Source organism: Halichoerus grypus, chromosome 2 (assembly GCF_964656455.1).
Source record: "Halichoerus grypus chromosome 2, mHalGry1.hap1.1, whole genome shotgun sequence".
NCBI lineage: Eukaryota > Metazoa > Chordata > Mammalia > Carnivora > Phocidae > Halichoerus > Halichoerus grypus.
In genome coordinates, this window is record NC_135713.1 from 156,267,223 (window position 1) to 156,285,059 (window position 17,837).

Below are 17,837 nucleotides of genomic sequence, written 5' to 3' on the forward strand. Positions count from 1 at the left end.
CTCAGGTCATGATCCTGGAGTCCCTGGATCGAGTCCCGCATCGGGCTCCCTGCTCGGCAGGGAGTCTGCTTCTCCCTCTGACCCTCCCCACTCTCATGCTCTCTCTCTCTCATTCTCTCTCTCTCAAAAAATAAAAAAAAATAAAAAAAAAAAATCTAAAAAAAAAAAAAAAAGAACCATTACCAGAAATATTGTGAGCTCATGGGAGAAACTCTAGGGATTAGGAAAAAACTCAGAGGTCTGAGCTTGGAGATGTACGAAGACCCTGGTCAAAAATGAAGCCAAAGGTTATAAAATGTGAGCACCCCAAGGAGCCTCTGTGATCATCAGCTCATCTTTCTTGCTTTATGAAGGAAGAAACTAAAGCTTGGAGGTGAAGTGTCTTGACCGAGGTCACATAGTTGTGTAGTGGTAGGAATAGGGCCTGGTCCCCTGGACTCTTGTGAGACTTGGAGGGGACATCACACTGATTTATTACAGCAGACAGGACGTGGGGTGACCTTCTAATCACTACCCCTAGGTATTTTGTATGCAAAGCAGAAGTTGAATACGGATGCAGGTTATTTTTAAAATACAGTTCATTTTGGTTTTCTGTGAATTTCTGGATTTCGGCATCTGTCCTCCGATATCCTTATTTAAAGGATTTACATTTAGACACAGGGCATGTCATATATGCAGAACATGGAAAAAGTATAGAGTGATGAGACAAGCGGCAATCGTGGGGTCTGATGGAATGATTGCTCCTTAGTTACCAAGGGGTGCTGGTTGCTAGGCATGGTCCAGAAGATTCTAATAGTAGCCAGGAGTCCATTGTAAGAAGGTGCTGCAGAGCCGTGAGGGCCCACCACCATCTGCTGATGTAAAAGGAGGCTTCCCTCTGTTGCTAAGGGATCTGGGCTTGGTCCTCGGCTGGAATTGGGAACTTCCCTGTGCTCTCAAGCTTTTACCATCCTGCAGGGAAGGTTCAAAGGACCAAGATGGTTTGGGGGCACAGGGTTCTCTCAGTGCAGAGGCACTGTAATCCATCCCTTACTCCCTCCTCCTGAATAGAATCACTCCCATCTATTCCTAAGCAATATCTCTTAAGAGGCTTGAGACTTTTTTAGGTGGAAATCATAAAAATAACATTTAATTTGGAAGGGATTTAGAGATGATCCAATCCAATGGTTTTTCAAACTCTGCTCCACGGAGCTCTGACATTTCATGAGAGGTTCTGTTTTTATCGTTTGCCCCTGTGCTATTTTCTTTTTCCTTCCATGTAATATTTCAGTTTAAAAAAGGTTTCTGGTGGGGTTTTTTGTTTGTTTGTTTTTTTGTTTTAAGTTTGAGAGCACCTAATTCTCATTTAGTCCATCTCTCCCTTCCTGGGTAAGGAGGCTGGGACCCAAAGAGGTGGATTCCTTTGTGTTAATTACTTTGAAGTAGTGTTGGAAGGAGTCCTTAAGTTCACTCAGCAAAATTGGGAGGCTTCTTTTCACCTTCTTGCATAGTCAAGGTAGAGCCATTTCTAGACGGACTAGAAACCGTGGCCCATTGGAAGAAAGAGAGGACGATTCTGTGGACAGTGAATATATGGTTAGTACAGTGAGTACATGTCTTTTATTTAGCATGCACCATTTTGGGGGTAATTTTTGAATTATTTCGCCCCTCCTTAAGACAGTTGACTTGCTAACTATAGAATAAACAGAAGTTATTTTATGACTTTGATAAAGTTTAAGTACAAATTAATTTAGGATTCAGAAAAAGAATCTTGTTAGACCACGCCTTCTGTTGTTCCTTTACAAAATATGACTACGCTCAGAGGCTTACAGAGGGGGTAGCAAGCGGACTGCATGGAGACCAAAGGCCAAGCGAGGCCAAGGGGAAATGGCTTAAGAAAAAAATGGAGGGTAAGGTAGGAACAAACAAACAGTTGAGTGGAAGGCGTGTATTCAAATATGAATAACATGATGGTCTTAAGAAGGCAGCGTATCCACAGCAGGATGGGAGAAGTAACAAGTAAGGATGATGTTCTTAGCAATGATGATTTCTTGAGATGGACCAAATCCAGTGATGATTGGACAAATGATTTCTTGAGATGGACCAAATCCAATGATGATTGGACCAATGATGATTTCTTGAGATGGACCAAATCCAAGGTTTAACCCACAGGTCCCACCAATGCCTTTGGGGTTCTTTGTATGATAACAATTACTTGGGCCCATGGAGTATTCTAGATGGAAGATAACATAAATAAGAAGCAACAATTGCCAAAGAATTGAGAAACAGCAAGATACCTAGTATTGTTGTTTAGGGACAGTAATGTTGCCAGAAGCACTGAAAAGTTTCTTCCACCCAATGGAGGAGAAAGCAGCTGTTTTCCACCTTGAGTGGAAGTAGGAGAGATTTCCAGATTTCAGTGGGACTTGCCGGTTTTGCCAACAACACAGCCCAAACTGAAGCCTGGGTGGGTAGTAACCCTGTTTATTAGAGAAAGAAACGTAGCTCAATCATTCTGGTCCCTAGTTTTCTGCTTCTAAATTATCTAAACAGTTGAGCAAATAGATTCATTCTGAAATTCTTACAACACAACTTTCATATGAAAATCGGTTTCATTTCTTTGCTTTTTTTTTTTTTTTACTTTCCTCTTTCTCCCTTCCTCCCCTCACCCCCCCCCCTTTCCTTAGAATCCCCTCCATATTGAGCCTAGGGAGACACATAGCCCGTGAAATGGCCAAAAGCATAGCTTTATAAATCCAGAGCCTCTGTCACACACTCGGCCTCTTATTTCCCTCTTGGGGCAGAACCTGGTTGTGGCATGATTTAACACCTCTCTCATTTTCTATTAAATACACATGAATTAATAGTCTTCACTGGAATAGATATTTATACACACAAATACTCTCACAGTAAAAAAAAATAAACCTGTTTTCCTACCATCATTTCTTTTTTTACTTCCTCTTTCTACCTTTCTTCCCTGCTTGTTTTCTCTTCTTTCATCTGCTTCTCTTTGTCTGGAAAACCCTCGGTACATTCAGAATTGATTCATACTCCGATTTCATTGGATTAAACTTGCCCTACCTGTTGCATGTTAAACATTTATAGGAATACCTGGTGCTCCTGTCTTAATGTGATATGTTGCCTCTTTTGCTGATGTGGGTAGAAGCTGCTTTCCACTTTTTGTTCTCTTAAAACCTTGCATTCTGAAGGCTTGGTTTCAGAGATCTAGACTAGGGGGTTCAAAGTATCCCAAATTAGACTCCTACACCCTATAAAGTGGATATTTAATAAGTCAGATAAATCCAGCCTGCCACCAAACAGACAAAAATACTGAGGTCAGAATGAAAAGAATGAGTAAAAAGGAGTAGGTTCAAGGTTATGCAAGTCTGTATTACATGACAAACATAGTATCGAAAATCCATTTGATATAGAAATTATGTCATAATAACTAGTTAACAGTTTGAAAAAGTAATTAGAGTCTTTTCTAATACTATGTACTAAAATGTGATGCATTGCAAAGTCAAATGCAAAACCAAAACCAGAAAAATGTAAGAACATTTAAGTGAATATATGATCTGGATATGGAGATCTAAGTATGTACCAAAGATAGAATGCATAAGTTTTTTTAAAAGGATTGCTATAGAAATGTTAAATGCCAAAATCATCACAAACAAGATTGAATGGCAAACTAAAACCAGGGGAAATTTACAACATAGAGGACTATATTTAATGTGCTTCAAATATAAATAGCTCTCCCAAATCTATAAGGAAAAGAAAAATGGAAACATTTGCAAAGAATGTTACCAGGCAATTCACATAACGAAAGATATGAATAGTCAACAAATCTATGAAAACATGTTTGACTGATTAAGAAATGTAATGGGATACCATTATTACTTATCAAATTAGCAAAGCTTTTTTTCTTCTTTAATAATGTCATCCATTGTTAATAAGGGTGTTGACCAAGAAGAAGAGGCTAATTTGGGATCTTAGAGATTGCAAAGAACCGAACTCAAAAGTGTGCTCCAAATCGTGAGCAGGGAGTAGGCTTATAAAGGCAAAAACCACAAGGTTACATAACTTGTTTTGAAGGAATTATGATTGGTGCTGACAGAGTTAAACTGACTACCGCATGATTGGCTATTCAGCGACCAGATGCTGTATTATCTCTGTTCCTATCCAAAGTAGAAGGATGTGTTCCAGGAGGTAGTGGAGGTGCAACTGACAAAAGTCAAAAGTCCACAGTGTTCCAAATATTGAAACAGGAGATGTGCACAGGCCTCTTTCCTCAATGTCCTCCTGCCCTGTTCTGAAAGACTCTCTTAGCAATGCTTATAGCACTTTGGAGTTTTGGTTCACAGGGGTGTAGAGAAATGGGGGCCCTCTAATAGTCCTAGTAGGAATTCAAAATAATGTATCATTTCTGGAGAAAAGAACATGCAATGTACAATAAAAGGGGATTAAATAGATATTGAAACATGGTGAAATACTATGTAGCCATTAAAAATGAGAGTCTATACATACACACCCACACAAAAAGTAACCATATATTGCCAGTGAAAAAGCAAGGTACAAAATAGTATAAAAACATGGTCTCATGTTTTGCATGTTGTATTTGCTTATTTCTATTTCTCAAACCTACCTTTTCCTCAGAATTTCCTGGAAGGTTTGTTAAAATACATTTCCAATATATCCCAGACCTGCTGAGCTCTAATCTTCAGGAAAGGGACCAAAGAAGTGGTTGGGGTTTTTTTAGTCTGTAGGTGACTCTTAATATCAGGGAAATTGGGAAAATTGGGATCAATCTAATCTCTTCTTTTGACTTATATTGTCCCTGAGATCCAGAGAGATTCTGGGGCCTGTCTAAAGTAACAACTGTAGTAGCAGAATGGGGTCTAGAATTGAATGTTCTGGATTTCAGATGAATGATCCCTTTCTAGAACACCAAGCTTATTTAGACTCATGTTCTTAAATTCAACTCCCAGCAACCTATTACTTCAGTCAGGCAGGTAAGAAAACTTCTCCTCCACTCCATTGTTTCTCATTCAGTAATGATCTTTCTTTGTTGATGGCAAATGGAAAGTTTTCTATTTCCACCGTTCCCTAGCAATATGACATTTTCAAACAGTAGCACAAAACTCTTTAAATAGAAAAGATCCATTTCCACTCTATCATGACTCAGTAACAGCCACAGGATTCTTCTCAAACTTTCCTAAAAATGTCATCTTTGGGCTGGACTCAAGAGGAACATTTCAGCCAAGGAGACACATTTTCCACTCTGTCAGGAATGAACGAGCATGGGGTTGGAACATGAAGTGTTTTGCAATCCTCAGAAAAGCAATACTTCTCACCAAAACCATGGCAACAACTCTGTGTGATGCCGTCAGAGCTTGGGATCATTCAGGAGCCTCTTCCTAATCAGAGACTCAGCTGGGCCCATCACCTGCATCGGGTAGGATAGTCACCCAGCTGCCTGTTGGCTCCAGAGAGACAGTGGTGCCCTACGTGACTGTCGCTATGGAAATACTTCGGGCAGTGCTGTTGAGCTGAGGGTCCCTTATGTTAAGTTACCTAGGTGGCTGGTAATGTGAGGTGTATGCTTCATGTTACAGTGGCTCCTGCTTCTTCATTTGAAAGGAACCCCCCCAAAATGGGGGAAAGACATTAAAACATAAGGTAGAACATGGGTCCATTTGGAATTTGTACCCATGAGTCCAAAGTCAAGGGTGTGAAATGTGCTTCCCTTACTTCAAAGCTTTATGGCTTTCAAGGAGTTATTGGTGTCCTCTGGGCCTTACAAGCTGCAACATGAGACGATAACTTATAGTCCTACAGGATTTTTTTTAAAGATTTATTTATTTATTTGACAGAGAGAGACACAGCGAGAGAAGGAACACAAGCAGGGGGAATGGGAGGGGGAGAAGCAGACTTCCTGCCGAGCAGGGAGCCCGATGCGGGGCTTGATCCCAGGACCCTGGGATCATGACCTGAGCCAAAGGCAGACGCTTAATGACTGAGCCACCCAGGCGCCCTATAGTCCTGCAGGATTAGCAGGGGGTTTCAATGAGATGATTTCTATAAAAGCTTCTGTTCCAGACCCTGGCCCTTTACAGTTCCCTCAATGCCAGAACTGATCTGTGAGGAGTTAATGACTCCGTTTCTTCTGTTCACTCCTCTTTCCGTTCTTCTGTTCACTCCTGCCATTCCCACCTCGCTCAATGAATGGCGGAATTCCTGTATCCTCAGGGCACTCTGTATAAGATTCTTCCAGATTTTCTCCTTCCCGATTTGCACCACCTGGATCCCTGACCTGGCCAGCGTTTAGACAGCATGACTTTTTAAAGTTATACGTTATTGTTCCCACTGCAAACAGTTCCCCTTTCTCCTCCAGATTCTGTAACCAGAACCAAACAGGTGGGCTTTCACCTGAAGCTGCCATCATCAATTTAACATAGAAAAGTATTTTGTATAGTTTAGAAAGTGGTTAACTCATTACTGCCATCCCAACAACCCTGTGCGATTGGTTCTTATGATTTATTAGTGATAGGAATATTGCTATATACAGATGAGAAGGCTAAGACTCGTAGACACAGTGACTTGTCTAAGGTCACACGGCATGGTGGAATCAAAATTAGGTCTCTGTTTTCTGTTCCCAGCTCCCTTGCTCCATCAATGCTTCCTCTCCTGGGCATAGGTGAGTGACATGTTCTGGTTGCAATCTGATGCTGTGTAAAGATATTGTAGCTCCCATTCTTGAATTGGGTGCCCGGTCCCAGCTGCACATAGGCAGCTATTCCTGGTCCTGTGCTATACTTGATCCAGAAGTTTCTATATATTCTTTAATCATCTTCAGACAGGGGGCTGTTGCTCTAACTGGATGGTGTTCACACTTTACAAAATAGTAAAGGAACTTACTCTTCTTTTGGGAAGGTAGGTGCTTAGGGTGGTGGTAGAACTTGCTACTCTGGTCCTGAAGTTTATTTGGTGGGGGGAGGAGACAGGTTAGGGTAGTCACAAAATATTTATTTAAAAAGGATAATAGAAGATTTCTTTGTATCAGACCTGAAAGCCTATCGTTAAGTCTACAATAACTTAAATAGTGTAGTCCTGGGGGCAAGAATAGCCAGACAGATGAGGAAATCAGAATCGAGAGCCCGGGACTTCTCAGGAAAGAAGCAACTTGAGTGCAAACATATGACTCCCAATTCTGACAAGGGCCAAAAGAATGCAAAAAAAAAAAAAAAAAAAAAAAAATTGCTTTGGTTGTGAAAGCTACGAAAGATTGACACCCAAAAGCCTGAACCATAAGAGAACATACTGAGGTGACAGAGACACCAAGAGCTTCCTTCCCTTCACCTGTCAAAGATTACCATATGGCCTCCAAAGAAGTGAAGAGGGGACTTGATGTCACTTATAGGTGGTTAGAAGTGGGAGTGGGGGGTGGGGGAGCCTTGGGCCAAAAAAATCAACCCTCTGCTTAGAGTATTTTTAGCTACGGTGGATCAGTGGAGGTTTGCCAAGAGCTCTGGGGACACAAAAGCCTGCAGCCAGCTTGAAAGCAGGGAGGGAGGGACTGCCCAGGGAAGCACACAGAGGCAGTCCAGGAAGGAGGCCAGTGCTGACCAAGGGCAGCTGTGCCCACAGGGAAAGCCTGCTTCACCAAGCGCAAGGTTTCTGCCCAAAGGGTCATTTAGCTCCCACCTCCAGCATCAGAGCTCTGCCAAACTTGGAGAAGAAGCCACCCAGGGACAAGCTAGATCCACTGCCAGGATCCTCCTGGCCTTGGCCCTCTGGCCGTTTTCTGTAGGCTTGGAGCACTGACCTGGCAGCCAGGCCTCCAGCTTCGGTGGAGAGCAGGATTACAGCATGATAAGAGCGGCCAGGCAGCGGGCCGTGGGCAACCTGCCACCCTTCACTAGTGAGAAGAAAATCAGAACAACCTTTCAGGAGAGCTATTTGTCTTACGGACCACAAGCTTTCAAATTTGACATGTCCAGAACCCAAACAACTCCACTTCTAGGAGTGTATCCTAAAGCCTAATTGAGGATGTGGCCCTAAATTGACTACAGAGTGTCCTCTGTTATAAAAGACTAGAAACAAAGTAAATATTTAATAGTAGGCATTCGGTTCAATAATGTACAGAATAACCAAAAAATGGAAGATGCAGCTACCAAAATAGTGTCTTTTGAAGAGTATTAAATTATATGGAAACATACCTGTGATGTGTTACTAATAAAAATCAGTTAAGGAAGGAAGAATTTATAATGTGATCCCACATAAACATCTAGGAAAAAGGACCTCAAGGAAATGAATCAAATATGAATAATAGTTAGCTCTAGTTCAGGAATAAGTATTTTTTTTTCTGGAAGCTTTTCTCTATTTTGCAATGTGTCTACATCGAGTACATATTGATTTTGCTTTCCAGTCTTTTATCCCTTTGTCTAAGAGGGATTACATTCTAAGAGAACCGTTCAGCTCATCTCCTTGCTTAGTAATTCATGTTTAACTATATTCGTTCCAATATTCAGCGACCCATTTGAGTTTATCTTAATGGACTATATCCTTATTCAACATTTGCTTTATTTTTGTAGTTTAATTTTGTGCTTGTAAAACACCCATAATATAACATGTACCATCTAAAGCACTTTTTAAGTGTGCAGTTCAGTGGCAATAGGCACATTGACATTGTCGTGCAACCATCACCACCGTCCGCCTCCAGAACTCTCTTTATCATGCAAGACTGAAACTCCATCCCTATTACACAGTAATTTCCAGTGTCTTCCTCCCCCCGCCCGATCACCTGGAAATCACCATTCTATTTTCTGCCTTTGTGGATTTGACAACTCTAGGTACTTCACACAGTATTTGTCTTTGGGTGACTGGCTTGTTTCATTCAGCATAATGTCCCAAAGTTTCATCCATGCTGTAGCAGGTGCCAGAATGTCCTTCCTTTTGAAGGCTGACTAATAACCTAGTGTATGTGTATACAGCATGTTGTTTGTCCATTCATCTGTTGATGGACGCTTGGGTCACTTCCCTCCCTAGGTTATCGTGAGTAATGCTGCTATGAACATGAGTGTACAGCATCTCTTCAGGTTTCTGCTTTTACTTTTTTGGGGTATGTACTCAGAAGCAGGATTGCTGGATCATATGGTATTCTATTTTGAATTTTTTGAGGAGCCGCCATATTGTTTTCCATAGGGGTTGCACCATTTTATATTACTACCAACAGTGCACAAGGGTTCCAGTTTCTCCACAGCCTTGCCAACTCTTGTACCTTTATTTTTTTTTTAATTGTAACCATCCTAATGGGTGTGAGGTGATGATTATTTTTTCCTGCCCCTCCCCCAGTTTGTTTTGTTTTATTTTATTTTATTTTAAAGATTTTATTTATTCATTTGAGAGAGAGAGAAAGACAGAGAGAGCACAAGCAGGGGGAGAGGCAGAGGGAGAGGGAGAAGCAGACTCCCCACTGAGCTGGGAGCCCAACATGGGGCTCAACCCTAGGACCTGGAGATCATGACCTAAGCCGAAGGCAGATGCTTGACCATCTGAGCCACCCAGGTGTCTCTTTTATGTTTAATTAATGAAAATTCTCTTGTCTATCTCTGAGAAAGTTCTCTTTTCATTTGTTCGTGCTGTCACCTTAAGTATGTGTTCTTTTGTTCTACATTTAGAGTCTTACAAAAGTAAGACACCACCACTCTAATGTGGTGCTGACATTCCTCCCAGGTTAGGTGATTCTCAATCATACCCTCACCTTGTGCCCTTTTTGGAAAGTTGTTAGACTGTCTGATGCACAGGTGAGCACAGCCTGGGGGCAAAAAGATACATTGCTGACACACGTGCTTTGATCTGATTGGAGGGACTGGGGGAGAGGCACAGGATGACCAGTCACTGGTTTCAGGCAACAAAGGGTTATTGACCCTCTTGGGTATTGCCAACAATCCAGAGTCCACTCTGGTATCTCCCCAGATGCCATATTTGCTGCTCCTACCTGGAGACTGAGACTCCCATCCCATAACCAGTGCCTGGTCCAGTGTGGAGAGAGGTACAGGACATGGTAGAGACTGACGTATTCCTTGGGCACCCCATCTAACAGCCCTGTGAGCGGGAGCTTTATACCCCCTTGTGCTTCTGGGCAAGGAGGATACTTAGCAAGGCTTTCTATCACTCACTTGCATATATCTTACAGTGTACTTTTCCAATCCAATCCCATATTCTGTTTTCTCCCAAAGATTACTTACAGTTTCAGTCCACTGAGGAATCCCCTTTGTCTTTGCCAGGACAGGTATAGATTTTTAAAGCTCTCATGTCTGTTATTTCTAGGAATCAGGAACCATGTACTATTTTGCTGCTAAAAAAAAGAAAAAAGGATAGAAAGTATAAGTTAGTATAAATTAGAATTTAGATCAGAGCTGATATCAGCACTTTAGTAAATGACAAAGGTGACATTACAAATCAGTGGACAAAGGGAAATTCTTTAATAAATTTCAGATATATATAGTTTGCCAACTCTTTGGAATAAATTAAAATTATAGCCTAGCCTCAAACCATACACGAGATTCCACCTGTGAGGATATCATAATCAAAGGCAAGGTGTGTAAACACATTTGGTAGGTGTTGGGCTCAGGTGGAAACAGACTAAACTGGAGGAGAGAGTTTGTGTGGGGAATAGTGCTTGTGGAGAAGATCTCAAATGCCAGAATCAGGAGCCACTGGAGGATACCGTACCATGTAATCATACGAAAATAGAGTTTCAGGGACATTAGTTTGATAATATGTGTAAGGTGCACTGTAAGGAGAGAGCCTGCTAGAAAAGATGTGAGATGATCTTGTCTAGATCGGAATTGATGGTGCTTAACTTCTGGACGTCCCAGAGACTTCCTAAAATCTGAAAGAAGTCACAGGCCAATCCACAAAAATAGGCAGATACACGCACATTGCATATAGTTTCAGGGAATTAACAAACCTCGAAGACCAGCTTCTTCTTTAGGGAAAAAATTTATTCCAAAAGAAGGATGGTACTTTGAGAAGGCAAAATAAAGTAGGAAAAAAACAAAAAGGAGTAAAAAGACTGTGTGTTCAGGAAAAATTGTGTTTATCTCACCAGCTAGGAAGTTACAGCTTTGAGAGTGATAACCACCTGTCCTATTCACCAGTTATGCCAATAACGAGCAATGTCTCTCACATAGTGGGCCATCAGATGCTTATTGAAAGGTTGAAGGAATGTGATGAATAATGCCTTTGATCTTTTTAACGGGAAAATCTGCAAATGATTGACTAAAAAGGGATGAGTAGGGAAGTGAGCGATGTCAAATAGCCCAGTGATTTCTCCACATTCCATACCCAAAACTAATTATGCCCTAAACTAATTATGCCCTTTACCAGCTCCTTTTAATGTTATTCTTTCTTGATTGGTAATGTCATTTTTATTCCTTTTTTCATTTTTTCTTTCCTTTCCTCAGATAACATACCCCTCTTTTTTAGGAATTCTGATACAAGTTTTTGTGGCCATTTCTTTGGAGACAGTATCCAAATCAGCCCTGACCCCTGAGCCTTTCTCCAGCCCTGTTTTTCAAATTGCATATCAGAAACATTGTTTATAATTTACTGGGACTCCTCAAATTCATACTGTTTAAAATTAAACTAATCATTTCCCCAGACTTCTTTGTCAGCATCATTTAACTTAACTCTAATGCATGCTCTCAAAACCCTGGATTTTCACATTTCTGGATTAGCGGGACTTAAATTTTGGAGGCCTTGGCCCCCTTTGGGAATCTGGCAAGTGCTATGGACCCACTCCCAAGAAAAAGTACGTAAGTACATGGTACAAGTACATAGTTACAGATAACATCAGGGAGTTCTTAAATTTCCTACAGCATAGCTGAAGATCCCAACAAGCCCCTTTGATAGTAGTACATATTTCTCTCCTCCTTTTTATCACTAGATCCTTCCAGTTCTTTTTGTTCAAAATGTTTTTTATTTTTTCTCTCTCGTTTCCATTTCTACTGCCTTTATCCAGCTCAATCTCGGTCAAAATAGCTTAATGTCTAGAGCACTGAAACAGCCTTCAGAATGGCTGATTCTAACAACAGGTATCTCTCTAAACTTTTTCCATCTGTTGCACTAAGATCTATGGTATTGAAATACAAAATTATTGAGGATTCTTATTTACTGTTGAAGTAACATGTAGAAGATGGAGGTTATTTGATGGAGAACTTAGAAAACAACTCATTGCAATCACAATATTTTGGTTGAATTTACCAGTGAAGCCATCTGGGTCTGGAGTTGTTGTGTTTTTTTTTTTTTTTTTTTTTTTTTTTTAAGGGGACAAGTTCTTAATGCCACTTATTTAGTCATATAACACTATTCAGGTTTACGTTTCTCCTTGTATTAATTTTGAGAAGTTGTAGCTTTCAAGAAGTTTTTCCATTTGGGGCGCCTGGGTGGCTCAGATGGTTAAGCATCTGCCTTCGGCTCAGGTCATGATCCTAGGGTCCTGGGATCGAGTCCTGCATCGGGCTCCCTGCTGGGCGGGGAGCCTGCTTCTCCCTCTGCCTCTGCCTCTCTCTTTCTCTCTCTCTCTGACTCTCATGAATAAATAAATAAAACATTTTTTTTAAAAAAAGAAGTTTTTCCATTTTATCCAAAAGTTGTCAAATATGTTGGCATAAAATTGTTAATGATATTCTCCTAATATCCTTTTTAATCCTTTAATATCCTTTTAGGTCTGTAGTTATAACCCATCTTTTTATTCTTGATACTGGTAAAATTTATTCTTTCTCTCTTTTTTTTATCAGTCTAGGTAGGGGGTTGTCAATTTTGTTGGTCTCTGCAAAGAACCACCTTTTGGCTCAGTGAATTTTCTCTGCTACTTGTGTGCTTTCTATTTTGATCTATTTGGAAGACTTCTGCTCTAATACTGTTCTCTTCCTTCTACTTACCTTGGCCATACTTCTTTTTTAGCTTATTAGATAGAATCTTAGGTCACTGATTTAAAATTTTTCCTCTTCAGGTGCCTGGGTGGTTCAGTCGGTTAAGCGTCCGACTCTTGATTTCAGCTCAGGTCATGATCTCAGGGTCCTGGGATCGAGTCCCCACTGAGCAGGGAGGCTGCTTCTCCCCACGCCCCTCCCCCTTCTCTGTCCGTGCAAGCGTCACACCCGCACACACTGTCTCTCTCTCTCAAATAAATTAATGTAAAAAAAATCTATCTTTTGTCTAACATAAGCACTTAAAACTCTAAAGTTTCCCTCTAAGCACTGCGTTAGCTGTATCCCATAACTGTAGTTGTGTATATGCATTATCAGTCAATTAAAAATATTTTTAATTTCCCTTGTGATTTCTTCTTTGACCTACAAATTATTTAGAAGTGTATTGTCAAATATTTTCCTAAATAGCATATTGCCTTTGATTTCTAATTAATTCCAATGTGAACAGAGAATATACTGTATATGAGTTTAATCTTTAAAAAAAAAAGTGTATTGAAACTTGTTTTATGGCCTAGTATATCTCGGTGAATGTAATAAGTGAACCTTAAAAGAATGGTAAATTTTAAGTTATTGAACACAGTGCTCTATAAATATCAGTTAAATCAAGATGACTGATAATTGTTCAAATCCCAATGTCATCAGTGATTTTTTAAAAAATCTAGTTCTATCAAATGTTGAGAAAGGAATCATAGAATCTACTATGATTTTGAAATTGTCTGTTTGTCCCTCTCAGTCCGTCAGTTTTTGCTTCATTTGTTTGAGGCTTTTATTAGATGCCTATCCATTTATAACTGCCAGGTCTTCAAATGAATTGTCCCTTTTATAATTATGTAATGTCCCTTCTTTATCTCTGATAATACTCTTTGGCTTGAAGTCTCTTTTATCTGATATTGTATAGCCAATCTAGCTTTCTTTTTTTTTTTTAAAGATTTTATTTATTCATATGAGAGAGAATGAGATAGAGAGAGCACATGAGAGGGAGGAGGGTCAGAGGGAGAAGCAGACTCCCCGCAGAGCAGGGAGCCCGATGCGGGACTCGATCCCGGGACTCCAGGATCATGACCTGAGCTGAAGGCAGTCGCCCAACCAACTGAGCCACCCAGGAGCCCCCAATCTAGCTTTCTTATGTTTATTGTTTGTATGCTATATTTTTCCCCATCTACTTCAACTAATCTGAGTCTTTATATATAAAGTGTCTATATATAGACAGCATATAATTGCATATTGAATTTTTATTCCTTTTGATAATCTTTGCCTTTTAATCTGAGGGTTTAGACCATTAAAATTTAATGTATTTATTAATGTTTTTAGACTTCAGCCATTTTAATGTTTGTTTTCTGTTTGTCCCTCTACTTTTTGTCTCTATATTCCCTACTTTTTGCATTCTTTTGGATTGTTTGAATATTTTTTAGTATTCCATTTTAATTTATGGGTGTTTTTTTACCTGTTCCTCTTTGTATTTTTTTTTAAGTAGGCTTCACGCCCAACACAGGGCTTGAACTCATGACTGTGAGGTCAAGAGTTGGACGCTTAACTGACTGAGCCACCCAGGCACCCTTCCTCTTTGTATTTGTATTAGTTGCTCTTCATTAATCTTTTGCAATCTACCTATAGTTAATATTACACCATTACATGTAAAGCGTAGAAATCTTGCAGTCATAAAGGACCTTTTATGTTACAGTTGTAATCTGTATTATATCCACATGCCTTAGGAACATTACAGGACAATATTATAATTTTTCTCTAAGTAGTTAGGTGCATTCTTTTAAAACTTAAGAACAAAAAGAAAAATCTTTAACATTTACAAAATAGTTACTATTTCTGATACTCTTTAGTCATTCCCGAATATCCAGGTTTGTTTCTGCTCTCATTTCCATTCAGCCTGAAGAATTCCTTAAGCATTTCTTGTAGTAAAATCTGCTGGCAACAAATTATCTTACTTTCTCTTTACCTGAACGCATCTTTATTTTATCTTCATTTCTAGAGGACGTTTCTTATTTGGTGTTGAATTTTGTTTTATGTTTTACATTTTGTTTTTGTTTTATCTTCTCGCTTCCATGCTTTCTGGATGAGAATCAGTGTTTCCCTTTATATAATGTGTTGTTTTTCCCTGGATACTTTCAGGATTTACTCTTTATCTTTAGGTTAGTCATTAGATTATGATGTATCTAAGGGTGGTTTTCTGTGAATATGTCTGGTTTGGGTTTGTTGACCTTTTGGAATCTGTGAATTTATGTCTTTTACAAGATTTGGGAAGTTTGGGGCCATTATTATTTATTTCTCTCTTTCTGGGACTCTAATTAGCTGATGTTAGACTTTGTGATAATGTGGTACAGATCCATGAGGCTATCTCTGTGTCCATTTTTTCCATTATTTTCCTCTCTCTTCTTAATTTTGATCTTCAAGTTTACTGATTCATCCCCTCTAATATTTATTCTTTTTTTTTTTTAAGTGGGCTCCATGGAGCCCGCATAAGATTCTCTCCCTGCCTCTCCCTCCCCCTGCCTCTCTGAAAAGAAGAAGAAGAAGAAGAAGGAGGAGGAGGAGGAGGGGGAGGGGGAGGAGGGGAGGAGAAGGGAGGAAGGAGGAAGGAGAAAGAAAATAACTACTTTAAAGTACTAGTGTGATAATTCCAACATCTGGGTCATCTCAAGGCTAGCATCAGTTAATTGGCTTTTCTATTTAAAATGGATCACATTTTTCTGGTTCTTCCTGGTTCTTTATGTGTAGAGTAATTTTGGATTGTATCCTGGACATTCTGTCTTGTGTTACACAAACTCTGAATTCTTTTACAATCCTCTGGAGAATGCTGGTTTTGTTTTGTTTTGTTTTGTTTTGTTTTGTTTTGTTTTGTTTTAACACACAATCCAGGTAGATTCAAACATTAAGTCCTTTTTTGCCTGTGTGCACAGAGGTTCAAATTTCCGTTTAATTTTAAATCTTTGCTGTGCTGCTTTGAGTCTGCCCCAAGGAAACATCATGAAGGGATAAACCTGAAACTTGTGAGGGTTCATACACATAGTTTGGGGATCCCTTCCTTCTCCAGCTCTCTCCCCTATATGACATCCTCCTCAATCTGTGGTGGTCAGCCATGGTTGTCCAGGTACCTTTCTCTGATTTCTCTGGCCAGAAAGATGAGCATGTTTTCTATTAGAGTTTTATTTGCCTGTGACCTGCCACTTCATGACTCCAGGTCAGCCTCAGTTTCCCCCAAATAGGGAACTCACCCCCATGCAAGTCACTTCTCCAAATCTCAATTCCCCTCTACAATCTGCCTGATTTTGTTTCCTGTTCAGAATCTTCAGGTAGTTATAGCTCATATTTTGTTCAGAGTTTACAGCTTTTATTAGTGGGAGGGTTGTTCTGAAGGAGGGCTTAAATAACAAACTCTCATATCATTTTCATTTATTTTGTCTTCTTTATTGTCCAGTCCTAACTTGGAGTAAAACGAGGCTATGGTGAAGCGCAGTCTAGCAACCAAAAGTAGTTAAAAGCAATTCAACAACATTGCTCTCTCTTGAAGATGATTGATGAGGGTCCAATTCAAAACCATGGCAGCACTTTAAAAAATTCTCTTTCCCCATTAGTCTCTCAGTATGGTGACTGCATTTTTTCTGATGCTTTACTCCGAATACTACATCAGCTTGAAAGTCAGCCCCCATAGCCTTCCTATTTTTGCCCCTCTTCCCTACATTCTAATTTTCTCTTCTTAAAAGCAGTTCTCTTGTTCTCTTCATTATAAGTTGATTAGACCAATCCCTCTTTCTGTAAATGTTTGCTCTTTCTATCCTTATTCTGAGCAATGTAAATGCCAGAGCCAAGATGGTAAACTTAGAATCTCCCTGAGAGGGGCGCCTGGGTGGCTCTGTTGGTTGAGTGTCTGACCCTTGATTAGGTTATGGTCTCGGGGTTGTGAGGTCGAGCCCCACACTGGGCTTCAAGAAGCTCTGCGGGGACTCTGCTTGAGATTCTTTCCCTTTCTGTCTGCCCCTCCCCCAGCTCACATATGTGTGCTCTCTCTCTCTCTCTTTCTCTTTCTCTCTAGTAAATAAATCTTTAAGAAGAAGAAGAAGATCCTCCCTGAGAAAATGGAATATCCATGAGGGAGAGGCTAAGTGTCCAAAGATAGAATTTTTAGGGGGAGAGTAGAGAGGGAGTAGGAGAAAATCACAAATGCTACACATAATTTTAAATATAGTTTTAAAAAACTGTATGTATATATGTGTATGATATATATAATCTATTTGTGCTATGGATAGCAACAAAGTTTTATAATATAAAGTTCAAACACTTTACAGTGTTTTAACTTTTCTAAGCAAAACCTGACTCCAGTAGTCTATCTTTGAAATTCCAAACAGGTTCCAGATGCTCATAATACCCCTGTTTATTGGTGAATTATTTTGTGCCAGACGCTCTGCTAAGTGACTTGCGTACATTGTTTATCAAACTTCATAGCAGCACCTCAAGGTAGGCATTGTTCCCATTTACAGATGAGGGAACCAGGGGACAGAGAGGTTAAGCAACTTGCCCAGGGTCACCCACCTTTTGAAGGGGCTAAAAATGAGATTTGAACCCATATGAGACTCCAAAGCCTATTGCTTTCTTCATTCTCTCTCCCTTTTGAAAGTGCAGGCAAATTCCCAGCAGAATCGGCTGGTGTTGATCTCCAAAGTGGGTAATAGGGAGACAGGGAGCATAGTGCTGTGGGAACAACGTTCACTTTGAAAGAGGAGAGGGGTGTTCTAGTTCCAACTCGTCACAGACTTCCCGCAAATCCCTGCAACCCCCTCAGGGTCTCTCCTCTTTTCTTTCTCCACATCTGTAACAGAAATACAAATGTACCTCATGCAAAAGTTCAGGACT

The 17,837-nt window shown here is 40.0% G+C and overlaps 1 protein-coding gene across 1 annotated transcript in view; it reads left to right on the plus strand.

Moving 5' to 3' along the window:
* Positions 1-17,837, plus strand: part of MYOCD (myocardin) — a 96,335-nt gene that overhangs the window by 22,592 nt on the left and 55,906 nt on the right. The gene's annotated exons all lie outside the window — the stretch shown is intronic.